This window comes from Triturus cristatus, chromosome 8 (assembly GCF_964204655.1).
Source record: "Triturus cristatus chromosome 8, aTriCri1.1, whole genome shotgun sequence".
NCBI lineage: Eukaryota > Metazoa > Chordata > Amphibia > Caudata > Salamandridae > Triturus > Triturus cristatus.
The window spans coordinates 776,241,326-776,266,850 of NC_140591.1; the positions used below are offsets into that span (position 1 = coordinate 776,241,326).

General features: G+C 42.9%; 1 protein-coding gene across 3 annotated transcripts in view; it reads left to right on the forward strand.

Moving 5' to 3' along the window:
• The window catches only part of ATP11A (ATPase phospholipid transporting 11A), a 791,426-nt gene that overhangs the window by 642,212 nt on the left and 123,689 nt on the right, over positions 1 to 25,525 (forward strand). The window lies entirely within an intron of this gene.

Here is a 25,525-nt window from a genome sequence, read left to right on the forward strand (position 1 = left end):
ACATGGTGTATAGGAAGCAGTGCACATATTTTACCTGTCTACTCATTATATCTGGCTCAGTGCAGCCGTGTACCCCATTATAGTTTTATTACCTATAGAAGTGTGAAACGTAGCCTGCACAAATTAACACTATATCACTTTCAGGAAAAATAAAATTAATTACACAATAGCTCACCTGTACTAAAATGAAGTGCATAGCTGGCCAACATGTCAGACTTGATAAGTCCAATGTTGGACTTAATTTCAACATTTGTGTCCTAACTAAACATGTTATTTCCTTTGAGGGATGTGAATGGAAGCACTAGAACTAACCCTCTCTCTGTCATTTCAGTTGTGTTCATGTCCACCCTGTACTAGAACTTTTATTGCCCAATGTTGAGTTTTCTCAAGAAAGAGATGATTCCAATCAGGTAAAGCCTGGGTACAATGAAAAGGCCTCTGCTTGTGTCTGTGACCATCAGCAACACATCCATTCCAATATGCATGGATCACTCTGAAAGAGTGTGATATAATTCTTTCATGGATGGATCACAGCAAGGCTGAACTAGGAGCCCAAAACAACCTTGGAAGTTTTTATTACAGGACCCAAATTGCACCTATAAGCTAGCATGATAAATAAGCTATTTCCAAGACCTTGCGGTCTTCAATAGTTTCTCCCACTTGTGACATTTTTGGAAAATTTTGGGCCAAGCTGTGTCTTTTACAGTATAGTTGCCCAAAGACAGTATCTGAAGGTAGAATTGTGAACTGTAACAAGTCTATTCCAGTCCTCCTAAGGCAATGCATTTAGTGTCCAACATCTCACAGGTGCTAACGTCAGGCCCTGGCAAAAGTCCGTACAACAATGGCTGCAATGTACGGTTTAAGCAAAGACAAACACATTGCAAATATAGTATGCCTTGTACTGCATTTACCATAGTGAACTACCTGGGGAGAAGTGAAACAAGCTTTGATGCAGTGCGGTCCACTTTTAGGTATTGCATTGCAAGCTACTGCCTTTTGGGGAATGTGGTGGATGGTTTCTGGGGTCTAGAGTTAGCACATGTTAGCTGTTGGACACTAATCCATGTAAGAAGAGCAGCAGGTCATGTTCACGCAGCAGAACATTTGCTTTCGGATCAGTACACGCAAAAGAAACACTAGTTTAAAGGGTATATAGCCCTGGCCATGCTTCAAGACTAAAGCAAAGACAAACTTTGTACAGTATTTACTATGATGGAGTGTTGGGGGATTGGGGGAGGTCTGGAACAGGCTTTAAACTGCGTGTAGCAGTTGTAAAAATGCACTGGCTAAAAAGTAATAGGTAATGCAGTCAGTTCTCAAGCAATGTCGTCTTAAGTATTTGTGAGACCCTGGGCAAGACAGGATTTGGGGGCCTCTGTTTGGACTAACTTTATATTTTCTTACCCATTGTCACTTGATGTTAAACAAACTTTTAGAAATTGGATTGAATCAAAAACAGCTGAACTATGCCTTGCCAAGGGCCCTAAACTCACTTAGATGACATTGGGCACAGAGAGGCAGTTTTAGGCAGAGAGAATAGGGGTTGACATACAGAAAATAGCGATGAGAGTAAGAAAGTACCCTTTCCAATGCTTCCCTTCGGAAGGTGGAGGCCCTGGCCAATTGCTCATTTTGCCCATGCCTTAAAATGTCTCTGGAGGCGACACTCATGAAATATTCAAATACACCTTGAGGCTTTCTAAACAAGTCTCACTTCAGTAGATGTTTTTTGACAGTGTTTCACTCACCCACCCTCAAAAAGAAAACTTCGCCGCTGGAAAAGTTTTTAAGTGGTGGAATGCAAATAACTAGCTTGATGTTACAAGAAGTATTCAAGGAGGATGACTGAAATGTTCCAACACTTTCATGGTGTGCTAAACAAGTCTGAGCCAAGAAAAGTTAGTAAAAATAAACTAAAACCAAATTATGCACTGTTCAGTCCAGCTTCTCTAATAATGGTAGAAAAAGCCAAATATTTTAGAGCACTTCACTTATTCTCAGTGTGCAATTTGACATCCTCCTATCATATTTTAAGATGTAGGATATCTTTCCTCATTTCTTCTTTCCATTACCTTTTATATTACCAGCCATCCCTTCTCAGTAAATTGTCAATACCTTAATATGACCGAGAATCTATTTCTAGGAGACAGGGTGGAGTAACTAATATCAGTCAGTATACAGAGATACTAACCTTCTGGTTATGCAGATGTCACAGGCGCACATACCAGACATACTAGTCTAGTTAACGACATACAGGTTCCAACATACTAATCTGAAAGTTTACACTATTCTTACAGGCTCTGCCCTCGGACTATAGTACTGATAACATTAGGAAAAGCTTTATCAATAAAGATGACGTAATACTTTGACAACAAAGCAGTAAAGCAAAACAATGGAATGTGGTATGGTGCAATATGATGTCCATCTTAAAAGTTTTTTTACACATGGAAGATGGCCGACATGTTGCTTCATACAATGTTGCCAAACGGTCAATGGGTCAGCTTCTATAGTGTCAAGATGCACGCCATGTTTGTCTACATGCAACATGATGGCCATCTTGGATGTCTAGAAAATACACAAGCTATGTGGTAACGATGGATTTAGGCCCAGATCTTTGTACTGGGGTGAATGTATGACATTGTTCTGCATTCTGTCCATCTACTGTTGTATTTGCAACTGCTATTAGCTTTGCCATTGTCAGCTCAATTTAGTAGGCATTGGCAAAGACAAAACAGACAAACAAGAAGCTTTGGCAAAGCAAGGCTGATTGCTAGTGCTTGTTTCATTTGTATCACATTTCACAACTTTCAAATTTCAGTGACTTGCAACACAAGAGGATTGAATTCACTGATGACCACGAAGACTGTTTCCACTGAATAAAATAGCTGCAGGTTTCACAAGGTTCATTTTGGCCAAATCAAAGAGTTTGAGTCATGTGAGCTGTAGATCACATGCTTTGCATACTCCTGCCATCTAGTGTTGGGTCCTTACGTTTGCAAGTTGTTTTTCTTCGAAAAAGTCTCTCCAGTCACAAGGTGAGGTGACTCCTCCTTTCGGTGATAGTGCGCATGGGCATCGACTACATTGTTAGATTGTTCTTTTCCGCCATCGGGTTCGGATGTGTATTGCTCGACACTGAAACCAAAGAAACATTCCTCGGAACGGAAATCTTCAGCGCTGAAAGGATATTCCAACTCTGTTCCGAAACCTTCGGTGCCGAAAACTAAAGAGATGCCTGTAACGCAGCCGGATCCAAACAATGATGCTCTACCACCCAAGTCGGTTCCAAAACAGAAATAACTCTATATTCATTCTGACACAGGGCATATTCATGCTAAAACGCCATCCAAGCATAAGCTTCCTTAAACCGACAACCCTTATAAAATTCCATTGAAGAAGAAAAATGTGGGTACTAGTATTTTCTATACACTACCTTCTCCTCCTTCTCCACCACAGCTTGATCCTTTACACATTACACCTCGTCAGTCTCCTGTACCTCACCCTGATGCAGGTGATACTGATGATGACGACCTACAGTTACCGGTTGATCCTTGAACGGATTATACAGTTGATCCTTCACAGGATAAAGAACCGGATCTTTACCCTGCCTGGCCAACTCCACCTGATGACAATTTGTCATATCAAGAGCTTATTGCTAGAGCCGCACAATGCCATGGGGTGGAGCTCCATAAAGAATCCTTAAAGGAAGACTTTCTCTTTGACACTCTAGGAACACATAAGTCCAGTCAGACACTGCCTGTGCTCAAGGGTATGTTGAGGCACACAGTAGACATGTTTAAAGATCCCGTACATGCTAGAATCCTCACTTCTAGGATAGATAAAAAAAAATACAAATCTTTCCCAATAGATCCTGTTTTCATTAAAGGTCAGTTACCACTTGAGTCTTTAGTAGTATCTAATGCTCGAAAGCGAGCTAATTCTCAAGTGTCTGGAGATGCTCCTCACCCAGATAAAGGGTCAAAGCTTAATGATGCTTCTGGCAAATGTATAGCTGAGCAAGCAGCTAATCATTGGCGTATTGCTAATACCCAAGGCCTCCTAGCAAGATACGATAGGGCCCACTAGGACGAAATGGAGCAATTACTGCAGTTTCTCCCAGATGAGCATAGGGCGAAAGCTCAGGTTTAGTTCAAGAAGGTAAACTAATGTCCAACACTTAGATGCGCTCTAGATGCAGCCGATACTGCAACTAGAGAAGTGAATACTAGCATCATACTCCGAAGACATGCCTGGTTACGGATTTCAGGGTTCAAACCTGAAGTCCAACAATCCATTCTCAACATACCTTTCGACAAGAAATATCTTTTTGGCCCTGAAGTTGATCATGTGCCTGAAAAAATGAAAAAACACATTGATGTAGCTAAGTCAATGGGAGCGCTTTAATCTCCCTCAAATAGAGTTTCCTTTCGTACTCCTTTTACAGGGGAGGGTCCAAGTCCACAGGGACAGACCAAAACACTTCCTCCTACAAGGGTAATTCCCAATCATCTTTTACAACAGGATTTTTCAGAAGAGGTTGTAGGGGAAATTGTCATATGAGCAGAGGTAAAAACGCTACACCCCGATATTCCCCTTCCCCAAATAAGCAGTGACTTCCCCACACTTCCCTCCGACTATTCCACACCTGTCGGAGGAAGACTGCAAGACTTTTTCTCCATTTGGGAATCAATAACAACTGACAAATGGGTGCTTGGAATTAACCAACAGTGTTATTGCGTGGAGCTTACCAACAATCCTCCAAACATTCCACCTCAATATCACAAATTATCACCAGACCACCAACACTTGCTTCAACAAGAAGTGCAATCTCTATTACTCAAAGGGGCCATAGAACCAGTCCAACTTCAGTTCCAAGGGTCAGAGGTTTATTCTTTTTACTTTTTGATTCCCAAAAAGGAGACTTGTTTAGACCTATTCTAGATCTCAGAGAGTTAAACAAATACATACTGTCAGAGCACTTTCACATGATGACTCTTCCCCTTTTACAGCAGGGAGACTTTGTCTATTCTAGATCTAAAAGACGCCTACTTTCACATTCCAATTCATCCGGCTCATCGCAAATACCTCAGATTTGTGATAGCAGGCAAACATTACCAGTTCAAGGTACTTCCATTTGGTGTCACCACAGCCCCCAGAGTGTTCACCAAATGTCTTGCATTAATAGCCGCTCATCTCAGGAGACAATGTATACATGTCTTCCCTTACCTGGACGACTGGCTTATCAAGGCGGGCATTTACCAGAACTGTATACTACACACTCAGGCAACAGTACACCTACTTCATAAGTTGGGTTTCACAATCAATGCACAAATATCTCACCTGTGCCCTGTACAAGTGCAGTCTTATCTGGGAGCTTCCCTCAACACTCTAAAAGCTCTAGCCTCTCCCAATGTAGCCAGGATTCACATTATTCAGTCCACAGTACTACAATTTCAACCCAATCACACATTACCAGCCAGAGTTTTCATGCAACTGCTGGGAATTATGGCATCTTGCATTGCAATCGTACCTCATGCAAGGCTTGACATGCATCCTCTGCAAGAATGTCTAGCGCGTCAGTGGAATCAGTCACAGGGTCGGTTAACCAATCTAGTGTTGGTAGACGGCCACACCCATCGCTCTCTGCAGTGGTGAAACCATCAAAACGTATCAAAAGGGTGGCTCTTCATAGACCTGATTCCACAGACTGTACTGGCAGCAGATGCATCTTTAAACGGTTGGGGTGCCTATCTCCAACATCACACAGTACAAGGGCTGTGGTCAGACAATCACAAACGTCGCTGCATCAACTACCTGGAACTTCTAGCAGTGTTCCTAGCACTCAAAGCTTTTCTCACTCACCTTTTAGGCAAAACTGTCCTAGTCTGCATAGACAACAGTACAGCAATGTACTATCTGCAGAAAAATGGAGGGACACACTCACTCCAGCTGTCGCACCTTGTACAAAGTATTTGGAATTGAGCAATTCATCACAAAATGTATTTCCTAGCAGAACACCTTCGAGGAGTAAACAATCAAATTGCAGACCTACTCAGCAGACATAGGCAGCTAGTTCACGTGTGGGAACGTCATCCCCAAGTTCTTCTTCCCTATTTTCAACAATGAGGATTTCCACAAATAGATCTGTTTGCCAGAGTACACAAAGCAAAATGCCCAAACTTCGCATCCAGGTTCCCACACCATCTATCCAAAGGTAATGCTTTATGGATGAATTGGTCAGGGATATTTGCCTATGCTTTTCCGCCTCTCCCACTAATTCGATTACTGGTTCGGAAGCTCATACAAACATCCCTCACACTGATCTTAGTAGCCCCCACATGGGCTTGTCAACCTTGGTACACCACCCTATTAAAACTGTCAGTGGTGCCACATCAAAAGCTACATCTCACACCAAGTCTCCTCAGTCAGAGCCTTGGAGAAGTCAAACCCCAAAAAACTCAACCTAGCAATTTGCCTCCTGAAGTAATAGAGTTTAGTTATTTACAACTACCACCAGACTGTATGAATATTCTCAAAAAAGCTAGAAAGCCTACTACCAGAGCATGTTATGAAGCTAAATGGAAACGTTTTGTTATCTATTGTAACAACAACAATATCAATCCACTTGATGCTTCTGTACAGAACATCATTTGTTATCTGTTGCATTTACAACAATATGGATTGGCTTACACATCCATGTGTTTACACCTAGCAGCAGTAGCCGCTTACTTGCAAAATAGACAACACTTATCTCTATTCAGAGTACCAGTGATCAAAGCCTTCATGGAAGGATTGAAAAGGGTGATAACACCAAGAGTTCCCCCTGCACCAGAGTGGAACTTCAACATAGTTCTTACAAGGCTGATAGGTCCACCTTTTTAACCAATGCACAAATGCCAGTTACAATTCCTCTCATGGAAGGTTGCCTTCCTAATAGCAGTAACCTCACTAAGGAGACTTGGTGAACTTCAGGTATTAACTATACAAGAGCCTTTCTTTCAACTTCACAAAGATAGGGTGGTTCTTCGAACCAATCCTAAATTTCTCCCTGAAGTAGTTTCTCCCTTTCATATTGTCAAGACTTTGGCCACGACTACAACCATAGCGAGAGGCAACTCATGGACAAAACAAATTAAGTATCCATGTAGGAAACGAAAGTGTGTGACACCCAAAATGTTGTTGAGACAATGCTTAACAATGATAAGAAACTCAGGTGAGGAAAATGGCTGCGCAGATGGGCACAGATCCAAAGCGGGTCAGCGGTCTAGTGTTTCCCCTCACGCGACAATTAGGGAGCTCAAGGTGCGCGTTCCACAGGGGAACTGCGCACTTCAACTGTAGTTTTCTGGAAGAGTGTAGCGTCTCAGCGAGGCGCAGAACTTGTTTTGTATTTACCTCAGGGAATAACGTAATCACAATTCTTTGGTTCTTTAACGCATGCGCAACGTGGGATTCAACTTTTCTGACAAGAATTTATCGAAGGAAGAGAATTTCAAGCAACGCTTCAGTCTTCATGTTCCAGTTGCGGTATTTGTTCCAACCTTCCTAGCATTCCTAAGGTAACATCTATGTAACGCTTCGTGTTCCCGATGACAGTGTGGTGAAATTTCAACCTAAAAGAACAACAGTGCTTATGTGATTTTATAAAAGCTTTCCTGCCTGAAGCACATGAAACCGAGACTTAAAATAGACTTGGGGTTCCAGTTATTGGTGCATCTGGGGGAACCTCAGGGAGTTATAACTCCTTCCAGAATAAAATACTGACAGTTGGATTAATAAGCTACACACGTAGCTAAGGTGATTAGGAGAGCGCTAACTAAGAGTACATATTCTGGGTGACTAGTTCTTAGGAAACGAATTTGCAAGTGCTGTCTTCTTTCTTTTACATTCAGATGCAGAATTAACCCAGATTATAAAACATCACAGAGAGAAGCAATAGCCTGGGGTCGACAGGGTAAATTTAGTGTTGTGGTGTTACATCTAGCATTAAACATGTTTTAGGCAGTTTTTACATGTATGTCTTTAAAATCCAGGTGCAGTAAGAAGATCTACCCAGACGACCGTGTGAAGTACCATCAACTTACCAGGCAGTCTCTCTTGTTTCTCATCCACTTCCCCTTTCCCCCCTGCTTTAGTCGCTACCTCGAGTTGATCTTAGGTGGCGCCTGAGGTGGCGGGGCGTTGGGACCATCATCGGCTCCTGTGGAGATTTGGTACTTTGACAGATTGAAGTGCCCGCTAATCCACCTGAGTCGATATGGCTGAGGGTTTCGATTTAAAGGCTTTGGCTGGAGTGCTTGAAGGTTTACAAAACCAATTGACTCAATCAGCTGATGAAAATCGAAATCTTAGGGATGAGATTAGAAGGTCTCAACAAGAGACTCACCAAATTAAATTGAAAATGGAAGAGTTCCTTGCTGGAACCACTCCATTAGAGGCAACCCGTGGGTCAGCGGCAGAGGTAGCTACACAAGTTATTCATTCAGTTGCCCCAATAGTACCTTTAGCTAATCCTGAAAGATTCAATGGGGATCCTCACAAGGCACAGATATTTCTGACTCAGTGTTCCTTACACTTTTTGTGTAGATCGGTAGTGTTTAAGGAAGAGCAGGTTAAGGTTGCATTCGTGCTGTCCTACTTGAGTGGTGATGCTGCCGCCTGGTCTATGCCTTTGATCTCTCGAAATGACCCAGCCCTGTACGACTATGAGCTTTTTAAGAAGGAATTTCTGAGAATTTTTGATCGGAGAACCGCCAACCAAGCCACAGACAACGAACTGCTGGATCTGAAGCAAGGGAGTCGTGATTTGGTAGCGTATATCGCACAGTTTAACAAACTGATTGTGGAGACCAACTGGCCAGAGGATAAACGTTCAGCCTTATTCTATCGAGGTCTAAAGGATGACTTAAAAGACGCCCTAGCCCAAATCCCCAAGAGACCTCAAGAAATTTCGGAGTTGATTGACCTAGTCCTTCAAATCGATCATCGATTATATGAAAGACGTTCGGAGAAGAAGAAAGAGTTCCGGTCTTTTGTTCCCCCGTTGGGACCGCGTCAAGACAGACAGTAGCAAAACAGATACAGTTAGCGGAGAAGAACCTATGCAGATAGGATCCATTAGAGGGCCTCTTACCAAGGAAGAACGAGAGAAAAGACGAACAAAAAATCTATGCATGTATTGTGGAGATTCTGGACATTTTGTCAAAGACTGTCTCAAAAAACCCAAGACCAACTTGGGGTTAAAAGACAGATCCCATCAGTAGAGGGAGTTGCCCTGGTGGGAAACAAGGATCAGTCGACTCCAGAACACCAACAATTGGTTAATACACTACAATCGTCAGCTCCGCATTTGATTGTGTCATTTACAATTAAGTTTGGGCGCAAAGAGGTTCCTGGGGTGTCAGTCATGATCGATTCTGGAGCCACGGGGAATTTTTGTGACCTGAGCTACGCAAAAGAAATAGGAGTAAGAGCAATCAGAAAGAAGAATCTTGAAGTGGTCAAGTCAGTAGATGGCTCAAACCTCACGTCAGGGCCCATTACAGATGAAACTGAGACTTTAGAGTTAGTTGGATTACAGAGTCACCGAGAATACATTAGATTCAATCTCATTGATGCTCCACAGTTCCAACTGATTCTTGGTTTACCCTGGTTGACTGAGCACAACCCCACAATTGACTGGGAAAGAAGAACAGTCAAAATGAACTCTGAGCATTGTATCCAGAATGGTTTCGCAGGAACAAAAACCAAGTCAGAAGGAACTCCAGCTACAGAATTGGCTCAACTCATCAATTGCATATGTACTTTGAAAACACAAGAAATCCCAGTGGAATATCAAGATTTGGCAAGTGTATTCGACAAAAGAAATGCGGAGAGGCTTCCGCCACATCGAGAATACGACTGCAAGATCGAGTTAGAACCCGGAGCCACATTGCCGTGTAGTCGTATCTACGCCTTGACTGAAGCAGAAAATGTCTATCTCAAGGAATACATAGACGAATACTTGAAGATTGGCTTTATTCGACCTTCCCAATCGCCAGTGTCATCGCCGCTATTTTTTCGACCCAAAAAGGACGGAACTCTTCGCACCTGTATAGATTACAGAGCCTTGAATCAGGTAACAGTGAAGAACCGATACCCGTTACCTCTTATTTCACCTCTACTGGATCAGGTTAAAAGAGCGAAAGTTTTTACTAAACTTGATTTACGTGGCGCTTATCATTTGGTGAGAGTGGCTGAAGGTGATGAGTGGAAAACAGCCTTCAGGACAAAATATGGCCTTTTCGAGTATCAGGTGATGCCATATGGATTAAGCAACGCTCCTGCGGCATTCCAGCATCTTGTAAATGATGTTCTTCGGGAATATCTGGATCGAGTAGCCGTGGTTTATATCGATGACATTCTAATTTTTTCAAACAGCCTGGAAGACCATGTGAAACATGTGAGAGCAATCTTACAAACATTATTAGAAAATCATCTATTCGTCAAGTTGGAAAAGTGCTCTTTTCATGTTGAGCATGTGGAGTTCCTCGGTTTCATAATATCCGCTGAAGGAGTTGCTATGGATCCCGCAAAGGTGCAAGTCATTCAAGACTGGTCTTCACCAAAAAATGTGAAGGAAATACAAAGTTTCCTCGGCTTTGCCAATTTTTATTGAAGATTTATTCCAGATTTTTCGGCCAAGGTGTCCCCTATTACTCAACTCCTGAAGAAAGGGAAGAAATTTGAGTGGTCCAACGAGGCTGAAGAAGCATTTCAATTCCTTAAAAAAACCTTCATTACAGCCCCAATTTTGATGCACCCAGACCCGGAGCAGGCCTTCTTTGTGGAAACCGATGCGTCAGACTTCGCTACAGGAGGGATTCTGTCACAAAGGGACAAACTGACAGGGCAGCTTCATCCAGTGGCATTCAGATCAAGAAAGTTGTCTGAATCGGAAATTAACTATTCTATTGCAGACAAAGAACTGTTGGCTGTAAAAGAAGCCTTCCAGGATTGGCGACACTATTTATTGGGAGCCAAGCATTGCGTGACAGTATTCACAGATCATCGTAACTTGCAGTTTCTGAAATCAGCCAAAACACTCACTCCACGGCAATTAAGATGGTCTTTGTACTTTTCAGACTTTAACTTCGTGATCACCTATAAACCTGGAAATAAAAACGGAAAAGCGGATGCCTTGTCCAGAATGAATGCACCAGAAGAATTGAGAGTCCCTAAGATGGAACCAATCATTCCTTTGGATAAAATTGTAGGAGCGGTCCATCTGGAAGAACTTACTCAGGAAATCCGAGAAAACTGCTCAGACCAAGTTTGGGAAGAATGGGTCGGCGAGGACAACAAGAAAACGATATCGGAAGGTCTTCCGTACTATAATGGAAAATTGTATCTACCTACTGAAGACTTGCAGATCAAGGCTCTGAAGGGATGTCATGATGATCGTTTGGCGGGCCACAAGGGCGTAAAGAAAACTCTGGAGTTGATTGAAAGGAATTTTTGGTGGCCTGGCATGGCAGCTCAAGTGGGACAGTACGTTTCAACGTGTGAGACTTGCATAAAAGGGAAGCCCAGTAGACAGGCTCCACAGGGGCTATTGCAGCCCCTGCCTAATGCACCATACCCATGGCACACTGTGTCTTTAGACTTGATAGTAGATCTACCAGATAGTCAGGGTTATACAGTCATAGTGGTGTTAGTGGATTCATTTTCCAAAATGAGCCATTTCATCCCGTTAAAGAGATTACCTACAGCCCCCCAACTAGTTCAGATATTTAATCAACACATAGTTCGGGCACATGAGATTCCACAAATAATCATTTCTGACAGAGGAACTCAATTCATTTCAAAATTTTGGAAAACCTTCATGCACAGTTTAGGAATTGACACACGGTATTCTACCAGTTATCATCCTGAAACCGATGGTCAGACTGAGAGAGTCAATCAGGAGCTGGAACAATATCTGAGACTCTATTTGTTGGAGCAGGATGGAAACTGGTCGGATCTCTTGTGGACTGCGGAGTTTGCTTACAACAATGCAGTGCATAGTTCAACTGGGTATTCCCCGTTCTATCTGAACTCTGGAAGACACCCAGATTTAATGGTGGGAAAAATTAATGAGACAGTGCCAGCAGTCACAGTAATGGTGAGGGAGTTGAAGAACTCATACAAAAGGGCACAAGCAAATTTACTCAGGGCAAAAGAGTCCTACAAAAGACAGGCTGATAAGAAGAGACGGGAGGGCACCCAGTTCGTGGTGGGAGATCAAGTCTGGTTGTCCACCAAACATCTGCGACTAAAAGGGAATAGAAAGTTTCAGCCGAGATTCCTCGGTCCTTTCAAGGTCCTTAAGATTATTAATCCAGTAGCGGTCCTTTCAAGGTCCTTAAGATTATTAATCCAGTAGTGGTGAGGTTACAACTGCCTAAACAGTTAAAGATCCATCCAGCTTTTCACATATCATTGCTAAAAAAGAGTCCTCCTAATGCAAGACTGAAACCAGACCCCCCCGCTGTTAGAGTGGAGTCCGGAGATGAATTCGAAGTGAGCAGAATTTTAGACTCAAAAATCTCCAGAAATACATTGCATTACTTGGTTGATTGGAAAGGGTTTGGGCCTGAGGAAAGATTGTGGGAGCCTCATTCTAATGTGCATGCACCCAAGTTAATTAGAGAATTCCATAAGATCAATCCCATGAAACCAAAATTGGGGGAGCCCCTTTTGGAGGGAGGTACTGTCAAGACTTTGGCCACGACTACAACCATAGCGAGAGGCAACTCATGGACAAAACAAATTAAGTATCCATGTAGGAAACGAAAGTGTGTGACACCCAAAATTTTGTTGAGACAATGCTTAACAATGATAAGAAACTCAGGTGAGGAAAATGGCTGCGCAGATGGGCACAGATCCAAAGCGGGTCAGCGGTCTAGTGTTTCCCCTCACGCGACAATTAGGGAGCTCAAGGTGCGCGTTCCACAGGGGAACTGCGCACTTCAACTGTAGTTTTCTGGAAGAGTGTAGCGTCTCAGCGAGGCGCAGAACTTGTTTTGTATTTACCTCAGGGAATAACGTAATCACAATTCTTTGGTTCTTTAACGCATGCGCAACGTGGGATTCAACTTTCCTGACAAGAATTTATCGAAGGAAGAGAATTTCAAGCAACGCTTCAGTCTTCATGTTCCAGCTGCGGTATTTGTTCCAACCTTCCTAGCATTCCTAAGGTAACATCTATGTAACGCTTCGTGTTCCCGATGACCGTGTGGTGAAATTTCAACCTAAAAGAACAACAGTGCTTATGTGATTTTATAAAAGCTTTCCTGCCTGAAGCACATGAAACCGAGACTTAAAATAGACTTGGGGTTCCAGTTATTGGTGCATCTGGGGGAACCTCAGGGAGTTATAACTCCTTCCAGAATAAAATACTGACAGTTGGATTAATAAGCTACACACGTAGCTAAGGTGATTAGGAGAGCGCTAACTAAGAGTACATATTCTGGGTGACTAGTTCTTAGGAAACGAATTTACAAGTGCTGTCTTCTTTCTTTTACATTCAGATGCAGAATTAACCCAGATTATAAAACATCACAGAGAGAAGCAATAGCCTGGGGTCGACAGGGTAAATTTAGTGTTGTGGTGTTACATCTAGCATTAAACATGTTTTAGGCAGTTTTTACATGTATGTCTTTAAAATCCAGGTGCAGTAAGAAGATCTACCCAGACGACCGTGTGAAGTACCATCAACTTACCAGGCAGTCTCTCTTGTTTCTCATCCACTTCCCCTTTCCCCCCTGCTTTAGTCGCTACCTCGAGTTGATCTTAGGTGGCGCCTGAGGTGGCGGGGCGTTGGGACCATCATCGGCTCCTGTGGAGATTTGGTACTTTGACACATATCAATCAATCAGTTAAGTTACCTGTATTCTTTCCTCAACCTGATTCTGTAGCAGAGCGAGTTCTATACACACTTGATGTTAGACGATCTATACTATATTACGTAGAAAGAACCAAAGAATTTCTAAAAACAAAGCATCTATTTGTTGCTTTTTTGCCACCACACAAAGGCAATCCCATATCTAAGTCAGGTATTCCAAGATGGATTGTAAAATGTATCCAAACATGTTATGCCAAAGCAAAAAGAACTTTGATAATACCCCCTAGAGCACATTCCACTCGCAAAATAGGGGCTACTAGGGCTTTCTTAAGGGAAAAGTCTCCTAGCCGACATCTGTAAGGCAGCAACATGGTCTACACTGCACACATTCACCAAACACTATTGTGTAGATGTGTTAGCGAGACAACAGGCAAATGTAGGCCAAGCAGTACTTAAAACACTGTTTCAAACAACTACAACCACTATAGGTTAGCCACCGCTTTGGGAGCATGCTGCTATGCAGTCTATGCAAAGCATGTGATTTACAGCTCACATTCCTCGAACGGATAATGTTGCTTACCCAGTAAATATCTGTTCTTGGCATGTAGAGCTTTAGCTTTACATGTGCACACCCTCCTCCCTGGTCTCCTGTGGTTGTTGTAGTTCTCAATGCACATTCATACGCATGGACATCTCTATTCTACACTCACTAACTCCATTCTCACCCTCCGTGGGAAAACAATCTAACAATGGAGTCGATGCCCATGCGCACTATCACCGAAAGGAGGAGTCACCTTACCTTGTGACTGGAAAGACTTCTTCAAAGAAAAACAACTTGCAAACATCCGGACCCAACACTAGATGGCAGGAGTATGCAAAGCATGTGAATCTACAGCTCAGTATGCCAAGAACAGATGCTTACTGGGTAAGTAACATTATCCTTTCCATGTTGGTGTTGAGGATGTTTAGCTAAGTATGAGTCAGTTTAAATTTCAAACATTGTAATCAGCGCTGTAAGACAAAGGACACTGTAGAAATTAATGCTACTTTAATCTTTTGTCGCCGTCCCCAGTGGTTGAGCTCAAAGTACATCGCTGTGTGTCTCTCCAAAATTGAGGCGCCAGACTTTCAAGCCCACTTGCAAAGACAACCGAATCTATGCTGAAGGTGAAGCTTTGGCACTGACTGTCTTTGGGTTTGGTATTTTGATCTTGAATTATTGTTTGATTGATCATAGTGTGGGCATTTAAATAATCTCCAATTTTGTGCCTAACCAGTTAGCATAGACACAAATTCTCACATGGCCTTTCTGCATTGTCATTATCGTTTTCAAAGAAAAATGCACTGAAGCATGTCTGCATCCAAATACGTTTCATGGTGCAAAGTTGAATCGATATTGAGACTTCTCTATTATGAAACCTTGGTTCCTCATGCATGCTTAAATGCAATGTCTGTACAATTAATTGATTGATAATTTTTACAGATTGTGTCAAAACTGTTTGTTGTTGTTTAATGTCTAGCAGCAGTTTGAGCTGTTTGTCAACGTAGCCTATTTATATTCAGTGTACCAAGTCTTGCTGTTATGCAGGGGACACAATAACATGATGAAGCCCAACTCATTTCCGCTACACAACCAGAAAAACACTAAGCTGCTTGTTTGCAGTAATAGAAAGGTTGGACTGTGGCAATTGCCCAAAGGTGCTGATTGCAGTTAGGAAGGAGGAGAGGCAGAAGAAAGATGTCAGGCCCGAACACGTTTGTTAGTGAGTAAGAAACCATGTTTTTAGGGTCTTCTAAAACGGAACATGAGATGGAAGACTGGAGATGGATTGAGGAAGAGAATTCTAAAGCTTGGATGCTGCCACGAAAAAGGCTGTGCCTCCCAATCTCGATTTTCGATACTTAGAAACAGTTAAAAGATTTCTGCCTGAGGATTGCAACTGTCTGGGGGAGTATATTGTTCAAATATGATTTTAAGTTCACCGAACCCGATTTTATGGAGAGCCATGTGAATGATACAAAAAGCCTTAAAAATGATTTTTTGTTCACAGGCAGCCAATGAAGCTTCCAAATCCCAACCGAGACTGATTGGAATTTGGGAACATCAAGCATCAGTCTAGCTACCGCATTCTGGACCAGCTGCAGTTTAGCTAGTACAGTCTTATTGATATCCAGGTAAAGTGCATTGCAGTAATCCAACCTGGATATAATAATTGCCAAGGCCACTTGCTTGCGCTCCGGGAAGAGGATATAAGGAGGCACTTTCCTGAGAGTCTTAATAATCCAAAAACAGCTCAAAACCGTCTGGTTGATCTGCAGGTCGAAAGATAATTTTTTGTCGACCAGAACTCCAAGGTTCTTAGTGGAGTCTCTTGGAATGGGTAAAGCCCCCAGCCTATCTGGCTACTAGTATGTCCATATCGATGTTTGACTACAAAAGATCAAGACCTTCGTCGTGTCTCCATTAGATCTGAAGTAGTTTTTTCTATTCATATGGCCATAGCCTGCATATAGTTGTTTTAAATTGGCAGCAATTGCCTCTGTGTCCTTAACGATAGACACAATATTTTGCGAGAGGAATGTGCTCTAGGGGGTATTATCAAAGTTCTTTTTGCTTTGGCATAGGACAGGGCTTGAAGCCCAAGTGGAACTCATTAGTTTTGCCAGAAGGGAGACCCATTGACTGCCAGTAATTCAGTACTGTATAGCACAACAGAGCATGCTCACGTAGGATAGGATGTCTGATCCAATGGAATAGCTCCTGGCAGCTGCTCAAGAGAAGAGAGAAGCTATTTCCCAGAAAGGCTATGTTTCTTCTAACTGCTCCTCAGTGAAAACTAAACATGGAATTATTTAAATGTGTGAGACTTGATTTTTACGTGCATGCACTGGTTTTAACACTAAAGGTTAGTTTGAAGTGTTAATTGGCAGAATGAGTGGGACAAACTCTTTGCTGAGCATCTTACTGACTTCTGATTCTGAGCATCCCGACACCAACTCGAAAGACACTTGAGCCTTGTAATGGTAAAACAAGTATTTGGTAATCAGTTATTTTCACTGCATTTATTTATGTGTCTAGACATCTTATCTAACTAATGAAACAGTAACAAAATTCAGGATATAGCTCAAAGTGCACCTGTTTGACAAAATGTTAAGGAGCTAGAGCGCTAGGGTTTACTCTTACTATGCATAGCCCTGACCTGTTGGAAAATGGCACTAAAATAGTCTAACACACGAGCGCCGTACAACCCAAGCATTCCACTTTGTGGCCTTCGTACCCCCACAGGCACATTAACTTGCCCGCAGGCTAGCTCCATAGGAACAGGTCGGGGTGACGTCAGTCAGTTCGCTGTTTGCGGATGGCGTCCTTGTGTACCATGCTGCTGACTTTGTACAAACTCATGGATTGTTCGACTCGTTGTTCTTGACCCATGCTAGTATTCTCTGTTATGTACGCAAACATTGGGCGGCAGATAACACAGAAACCATTACTTATGAATTACTCTGGGCACTGTATACAATGGGGCATGGGAGCCACCTAATACATTGGCTCTACCAGGGTCTGAGGGAACACCTTATAATATTGTTCACGCCCCTGAAAGTCAAATGGGAAACTGACCTTTGTAGGGAACCTCACAGACAAGGAAGGGTCCTGTATTTTGGAATAGCCCAATAAATATTTCCGTAATACACGAATCAAGTTTATTCAATTTTCAATATTACACAGGGCAATATTTAACTCCACACAAAATTCACGTAATATTTCTAGCAGCAACCTCAGAGTGCCCGCGTTGTTGGACGCCGAACACGGAAATAATACACATGCTTTGGTCTTGCCCTTCTCTGACTGGGCACTGAAGACGGGTCTCGAAGGCACTATCAGAGATGACGGGCTCGCACCACTTGGCCATGCTGGAACACTGTATACTGGGGCGATCTCCATTGCCAAAACTGCTAAAGTGTTGTAGCACTTTACAGGTCTCTCTCTGCTGCAGGCCAGGTGATAACTTATGCAGTGCAGGAAATCCTCACAATATCCTAAAGTAGAGACCTGGAGGGAAGAGGTGCTGTGTTGGGACTTGGCATAAAGTGAAGCGCTGAGATGTGAGGAGTATAGGGGCCTACGTAAGAAACCAATCTCCTTCGATTGAAACATACTTATTGAAAAGGTTTGCGCTCAGGTGCCAGATGCCTGAGTAGGGGGAAGCGAGATACATACCTGGTCATCGCCCTTGAGGGGTTCATGGTGCAAACTCAGAGGCGTGGGGCGGCATAGCTAGTGCTTTGTGGATCCATGCCTAGCACCTAATGCTTGTTCAGTAGTGTGACCCGAAGACCCTCACGGGGCTATTCTTTCTTCCCTAATATTGAAGCACCCTCTATAAGTGTTCACAGGGTGAGCTGGCCACATCTAATCAAATTCATCCCGAGACTCTACACACACTCTACCAATTGTAACTCTGCCTACAATATGACCACCCAATGTTCTCGGGGAGCGTTTGGGGATTGTTTAACTTCTATTTTGTTGCTACACTTTTGCGGTCTTGGTATCCATGCTGTTGCAACGCACATGGTGCGCATTTCATACATCGCTAAAAGTATGAATGTATCACTTTATTCTGCATTACAGCACTGAGTGTTTGTTGTATCGTATGTCAATTGAAAATGGAATAAAATCTGCTCAAAAAAAAAAAAAGAGCTAGAGCTCTATTTTACCTCACTTTCATTTCAGCCTTTGAACTTCATACCAATCCTCCAACTCCCTCGGAGCAGCATTTTTAAGCAGCCTAGAGTTGCAGAGGCATTATCAGATGACAATTTAATTAAACCTTTTGACTATGTAACATATGGCATTTAGACAATCAGTATAATAAGTAATTAGTCCTAACATCCCATTGCCCCTTACTTGTTGCCAAGGCGTTCTTTAAGATTTAGACCACAAACCACCAAGAATGTAGCAGACATGTTCGACTCAGTTTACTACAGAAAATTCTTAGACTCTTATCAGAGCACCAGCATCAAGTAATTCACCAAGAATTTGAGCAAACCTAGAGGGGCAAAGATGGCTATGGAATAATTCTGTGGGCTTGGCAGTGTGACTGACTAAAGCTTTCTCAGAGTCACTCGCCCTTAAAGCTACCCAATATCAATTGAGTTTAGAAAGGTTAAGATGTGGTCATGCTTATTCGATCTCTGGGTTTACTTCAGTATCATAAAGTCTTGTAATCCTTTGGATTCTCATCCATTGAAGAGAAAGCTAGAGATTAATGGCCTTGTTTGTGGTTCCCATTAACGGCTGGGTTGCCCTTTATCTGGGATTGTGAGAAATTGCTATTCATGTTGCCTTAAAAAATGCTAGTACATCCGCAAGATTCTATGCTGTGCCCCTCAGCAGTGCATAGAGCTTAGAATGGTTTACACAGTGGAATAATCCTTCTCGCACATTATGATTAGGTTCATCGCCTATGAAAGTATTTCGGTAACCATTGTGAGTAGTTGCCACATGAAGCATTTTTTTTGCCTGCAAAACAGCAACAGTGTATATCAAAAACAGTCACTTATGTCTACAAGTGGATTGAGCACAAAACATCTTTATTTGATTCTGTCAAATACTTTTACTGTTAGTACATTAGAGCCTGTATAAAAAAAACTGTCTACCACTATTTTACTGAATTTAAGCCATCCATGTTTTAGGCAGCTGATACTAACCAAGCGCTCAAGTACTTTGCATGTAAACTTAATGCTTTGAACAAACTGAAGGCCGACTATTGTATGCAATTCTAAATTGCCTAAATAACAACATAAAAATATGTTCTGGGTATGTGTGGCTGTAGATACATATGCTTTGCACACTCCTGCCATCTAGTGTTGGGTCTGGATGTGTGCGAGTTTTTCTACGAAAAAGTCTTTCGAGTCACGAGGAAAAGTGACTTCTCCTCTTGGCAATAATGCGCATGGGCATCGACTTAATTGTTAGATTGTTTTCTTTCAGGTACGGACAAGTATTACCGCACTGCAGTTCAAGACCGTTTCGGATTCCTTTCAGTTTGTAATTCACCCTTACCCTCGTCGGGTTCCCATCTTTGCGTTTCGGAATCTGGAAAACTATCTCCCGTTGTATTGATGCGCCCCTACCGCGGCATTCAGGCCTCGCCCTTTCTGGCCTCTTTTTCTATCTCTTCGGCTTTGCCTTAGAATGCCCTGCTAATGGAACGGACGCCATTCCGTTTCTGCCCGAGGTGCCACACTAAGGACTCACGGACCGACCTACATCAGGTCTGCAACCTGTGCTTGTCCCCCATCACAAAGGAGAAGACTGCAAGGCCTGCTGATCGTTTCGGTCCAAGAAAGCCTTATGGGACCAAAGGGCACATCGCAGGGAGATGCAGCATCAAGAGGTCGACAAAACACCTGACATCTTTGGCCAGCATGATGTCGAGGAGGAACTCCATGAGGACTCTGCGGTCGAGGAAGGGGCTTTTTCCATAGAAGACTCCAGCTCCAATTTCGACTTACAGATCGACCTCCAGATGTAGGACCTTCCACTGGATCAGCGTACTGTGAGTACTGCCTTTCCTATCCTGCCACTGAAAAAACCTTCGGCTCGGACCGAACATAAGGCTTCCGGGCCACCACTGCCAGCAGGCCATGGTCGGCACCCTTCAGATGCCCCCCTCATTGCTCGGTGGCACCGAAAGCATGGCCTAAGCCAATGCCTTCCGTACCAAGCTCACCCTCTTTATCTTCAGCTCCAAAACTGAAACCCATCTCGGAACTGAAAATGTCGAGACCTGCATCGAAATCGGGTCCCGGTACTCCGGTAGAACCAATCCTACAGACAATGCAGGAACGGCTCGATCCACACAAGAAACAGCTACATATACAGCCTCAGACTGGCCACATCTTAGCCTGAACTGTGGTGTCAGTGCCACCTCCATGAGAGCACCTACTTTCCTTTGGCAAAGCAGTAGACTTGCCAGTGCCTGTTAAAAAACAGAAAACGGACAAGAATACTAGTCCCTTGCACTCTCCTCCGCCTATTTCACCATTCACCACCACCACCACCACCTCCATGCCCAATGCGTCCACCTTCAACCTCTCCACCTCATTCTCTGTGTGATCCACTAGATATAATTCCGCAGGGGTACCCACATTCCTTCACAGGTGGGCAAGAGGGCGTGGATGATTCTTATGATGTACCACAGCCCATGGATCTCTAGCCAGATTATGACATTGATCCCCAGGGAAACACAGATCCAGACCTGTATCCTGCCAAACCATCGCCTGCTGATGACAGCACCTCATATCAGAAACTTATCAGCAGGGCTGCAGTCTACCATTAGGTTCCCCTCCAGAAAGAGCCTATTGAGGAAGATTCCCTCTTTGAAACCCTATCCAGTACTCATAGGGCTACCCAATACTTCCCTATGTTAAAGGCATAATGCGTCACCCTGATGACATCTTTAAAAACCCTGCTCGAAGGTAGCTTTAGGGGAGTCTGCTTTTCTGTCCACACATCCTTTGCTGGAAAGCTTGGTGGTCCAGGCTTTGTGCCCTTAAAGGTTTGTCTGCAGGTTCCTTCCCATCTACGCCTGCAGATAGGGAGTCAAAGTGCATGTAGCAATCGGCAAAGAAGGTGTTCTCGTCTGGAAGTCCACAAAGGGCACATGCCTTATGGGTCGCTACATCAATGCTCTCATCGACTCAGCCAGGGAGGTTGTCCCTAAGTTGCCCAAGGAGGTACAAAGGCATTTCTCAGAGGTGTCCGATGCCCAAGCTGCTGCCCGCCAAGTGATACAATCTGGTCTAGACATGGCTGATTCGGTAGCCAGGGGATGGGATCGTCTGTAGCAACTAGGAGGCACGCATGGTTGCGTGGTACTGGTTTCTCGCCTGATGTCCAGGCTACTTTGCTGGATTTGCCCTTCGATGGATCCCGCCTGTTTGGAGCTTAAGCGCAATGTTATCGCTCCAGTTTATTGATTATTTTGACTGCACAAATTATGAGAAGAATATTGCTGGAACACTTACAGACATGGGCTAGTGAACACAACATGCTCTCGGAGCTTCAATTTGGTTTCCGTCCTGGCCTGGGCACAGTTAAGCAGTCTCTCAACCTGTACCTTTTAATTAGTAAATATGCTTGGTCCAAAAAGGAGACTCTGTATCTGACATTTATCGACTCGAGCTCTGCTTTCGACTCCGTAAACAGAACTAGATTGTGCAGCATTATGTCTGATATGGGGATAGACCAGTATATTATCAAGTTCCTTGTATGAGATATGGCCCATGTGGGGGCGGGTGGGGAGGCGGAAGAAGACAACAGCAGCTTTTAATCTCGTCAGTGGAGTACGTCAGGGCTGCGTCCTGGCCCCTTTCCTCTTTTCATTATACATAAACGGCCTGCAGGAATTGCTTTTGGAGCTTGGGGCAGATTGCCCCTGTTTAGGAGATCGCAGCATTCCTACTTTAATTTAGGTTGCCATTACAGTCCTAATATCCAGGATTGCCATCGGTCTGCAGCGCCTGCTTGACCATTTTTGTAAACTTATGACGAACCTGGACCCGAGGGTTGATTAGGCCAAAACACATGTTATGGTCTTTGGAGCCTGGAAGAAGGAAAGCACTGTGTTTACAGTTAACAACAATAAAGTCAGTATTGGTCCCATTTTTTCTAACCTAGGCATTCCTTTTGATAGGCACCTTACCTGGGGCCCACTGAAGACCAATAGAGTTGCTGCTTTCTCTAAAGCTGTTGAGGCCGTCCTCAATTTTGCCAGTGAACTAGGTCAGAAGCTCATTAGGGAACTCACGGCCATTTATAAAGCTAAATGCTGTGCAGTTGCGGCCTATGGGGCAGGGATGTGGGGCATTAGTGATCAGGAGGGACTGGAAAGTGTTGAGAATGGTGTTATTAAAATGCTGTTAGCAGTCCCTAAAGGCACCAGCTCTTTCATGTACCACTCTGAGGTCGGGCTAGGGTACATTTATGATATTATAAAAATGCAACCTCTCCTTCTGTGGCTCTGATTCTGGACAAGGAGTCAAACTTCCTTTAACCGGGCCATGCTTGCCAACAGGCTGACACTAGTCCAATGCTTAAATATTCCTTGGATAAGGTATATTCGCAACACTGGCCTTGGCCTGGGCCGGGAAGATTTCTTTATCCCCCCCCCAGCATTTTAAATGCAGGCTTCCAAAGCTCCCTGAAGAATACTTTTTAGCAGGTTGTTTAGACTATAGAATGGGGAGGTAGGTTGATAAGCCAACTGTTCAGGCATGTATGAGGATTTGCACAAATATTGGTCCTGAACCATACTTAACATGGGTATGCAGTCAGTTTTTTAGGTTTCTGCAAATAAGATTCACACTGAGCACAGTGCACTTTTTAGCTGCCTTTCCCCTTCAGGGTTCTTATTTCATGAACCTACCCATTTGCACCTGTGATGATTGGTCTGCACAAAACACATTACATTTTGTGTTCTTATGTAAAAATGTATACGACCCTGAGGAAATGTTATCTTTTACCTTTTTAAAAAAGGCCAACATACGTTACAGTAGAGCTGCTTTTACGTATTTGCAAACACTTCCCACTGTGGGAATCTGTTTTGTAATTGCTATTTTTATTCAACGTGCCATAAAGCAAAGGGCAACTGTAGTCATGTAACAGGTTTTAACCTTTTCAATCCTTATTTTTTCTGCCTGTATGTATGGCTTTTTATGTTGTTTTATTGTTGATCAAAACTGTTGGTCAAACCAAAAATGTTGACTAATTGTTGTATGTATTGATGTTTTATGTACTTTTATGGTCCAGCTTGACCAAATAAAGTTATTCTGGCTGACTCAGCAGACTTATTTTAATATATTGAATACACAGGCTGCATACAGAGTGTGTAACTTGTGATACACTTTTTGTGTATTTGTATCAAGCACCTTTTTTCACTCCACTATCACTTATGCACTTGGAAAATTGTTTTTCATTTCTTTTTTTAAAACATTGTTCCATATATTTTAAAGAATCAGTAATAGTATGTGCCACAAACAACTGAGCCAGACCTCAAAAAGGCAACATTTTATTTAACTATTTTTTATTTTTAGCTAGTATATAATTCTTTATTGATGGCTGTGTGTTTGACCACTTAGGGCCTGATTCAGATGTTGGTGGTTGGACCACCAGGCTGTGGCGGGTTCCAGTACTCCTTTGGGTTTACAGATTCCCGCCCCCCATTTTTAGATATATACATGATAGAGAGCAGACCGCCGCAGCAGCGTCTTCTCTCCTGGTGAACGGGGTGCTGGTCGGTCACGATCATGGTGTGCCAGGACAGGGAGGACCTGGACCAAGGTGAAGAGGAAACCGCAGCCTTTATACCAAAAAATTTGAATTTTCATCCCTTTCCGCTGAGGTAGTCCCATTGGAATTCCCTTCTAAACAAGCACAAAACAAATCCAGACAGCGGGAATCCTGCTGCAGCCCACCCTGCTTAAATGTTGGGGAGCAAAGTCCTGGCAGAGTTGGCGGGACCACAGTGGTCTTCTCGCCCATTGAACTTCAGCATCTAAATGTTCAAAAAAAAGAAAAGCCCACTCCATCGCGGTCCTGCCAAGATCTAAATCTGGCCCTTACTGTTTAAAATTTTACCACCCAGTGTGGCCAGTAGTTAGTGTTTCTCATTTTTAGGAGTTATTATTCGGAATTAAAACAATTTTAATGCTCCTACATTGGTTTAGTGCCGCTGACATTTTTCCTGGAGATTTTTGTGATTTGCCAATTATATGAACATATTTATTTTATTGTGTATTTCTTGTATATTTGTTGCCATTGTCTTTTACTTTTGTACAGTGCTGTGGTGTCTCAAGTTTTAGGTTTTGATAAAAAATCGCTGGAGAAATAAATTTCACTGGAATTTTAGTTTGTTTCCCTGCTTTTTGTTGTGGTGTTTGAGAGGTGGGTATGTTGGTCACGGCATTTTTATAAGTGCCCCAAAAAAATACAGAGACTAAGAAGCTTCTTCGAACCATACTGATTTAAATGGGGCAGATTCTCAGTTTAACATACTGGTTACTAGATTCGTTTTCAGATTAAATAATTTGATTTACACTTCAGTTTTGCCTGCTCTGAGCTAGCTGTGACCTAGCTCAGAGCAGGCATATTCTGAGTTTGGTTCGTGTGTTTTTCTAGTTTTAAAAGTTTGTTTAAGTGTTTGTTACTAAATGTCTGAAAGGCTTTGAGAGGTGACTTGCATAATTGGGTCAACTTTCCTATTGAGTGTGCAGGTAGCTAAGTCTTACATGGAATCCTGTTATCAATCAAACCATGTAGACTTTGATGCAGGTCCTTAAAACAAGTATTTAAATATTTTAATTTAATAGTATCTATGTGGTGTGCTTATTTCTGAATAGAGGTAAAAGACATCCTAACTTTATGTGCAGTCAAGACCTTTGAGACCACAAGGCTGGTTCTTGGCAAAAGTAAGTCTAACACTGATGTTTCAGTTGACATATTAAGCACTGTGGCAATCTGTGCTGCACCATTAAAGGGCTGAACTGGGCTCATCTCGGCTGCTACAGGCACGGTTTATCAGTCATTATACCTATTCACAGCCTCCTCTCCTTCAGCAGTCTCCTATGTATTTGACTGCAGATCTTCTGTATATC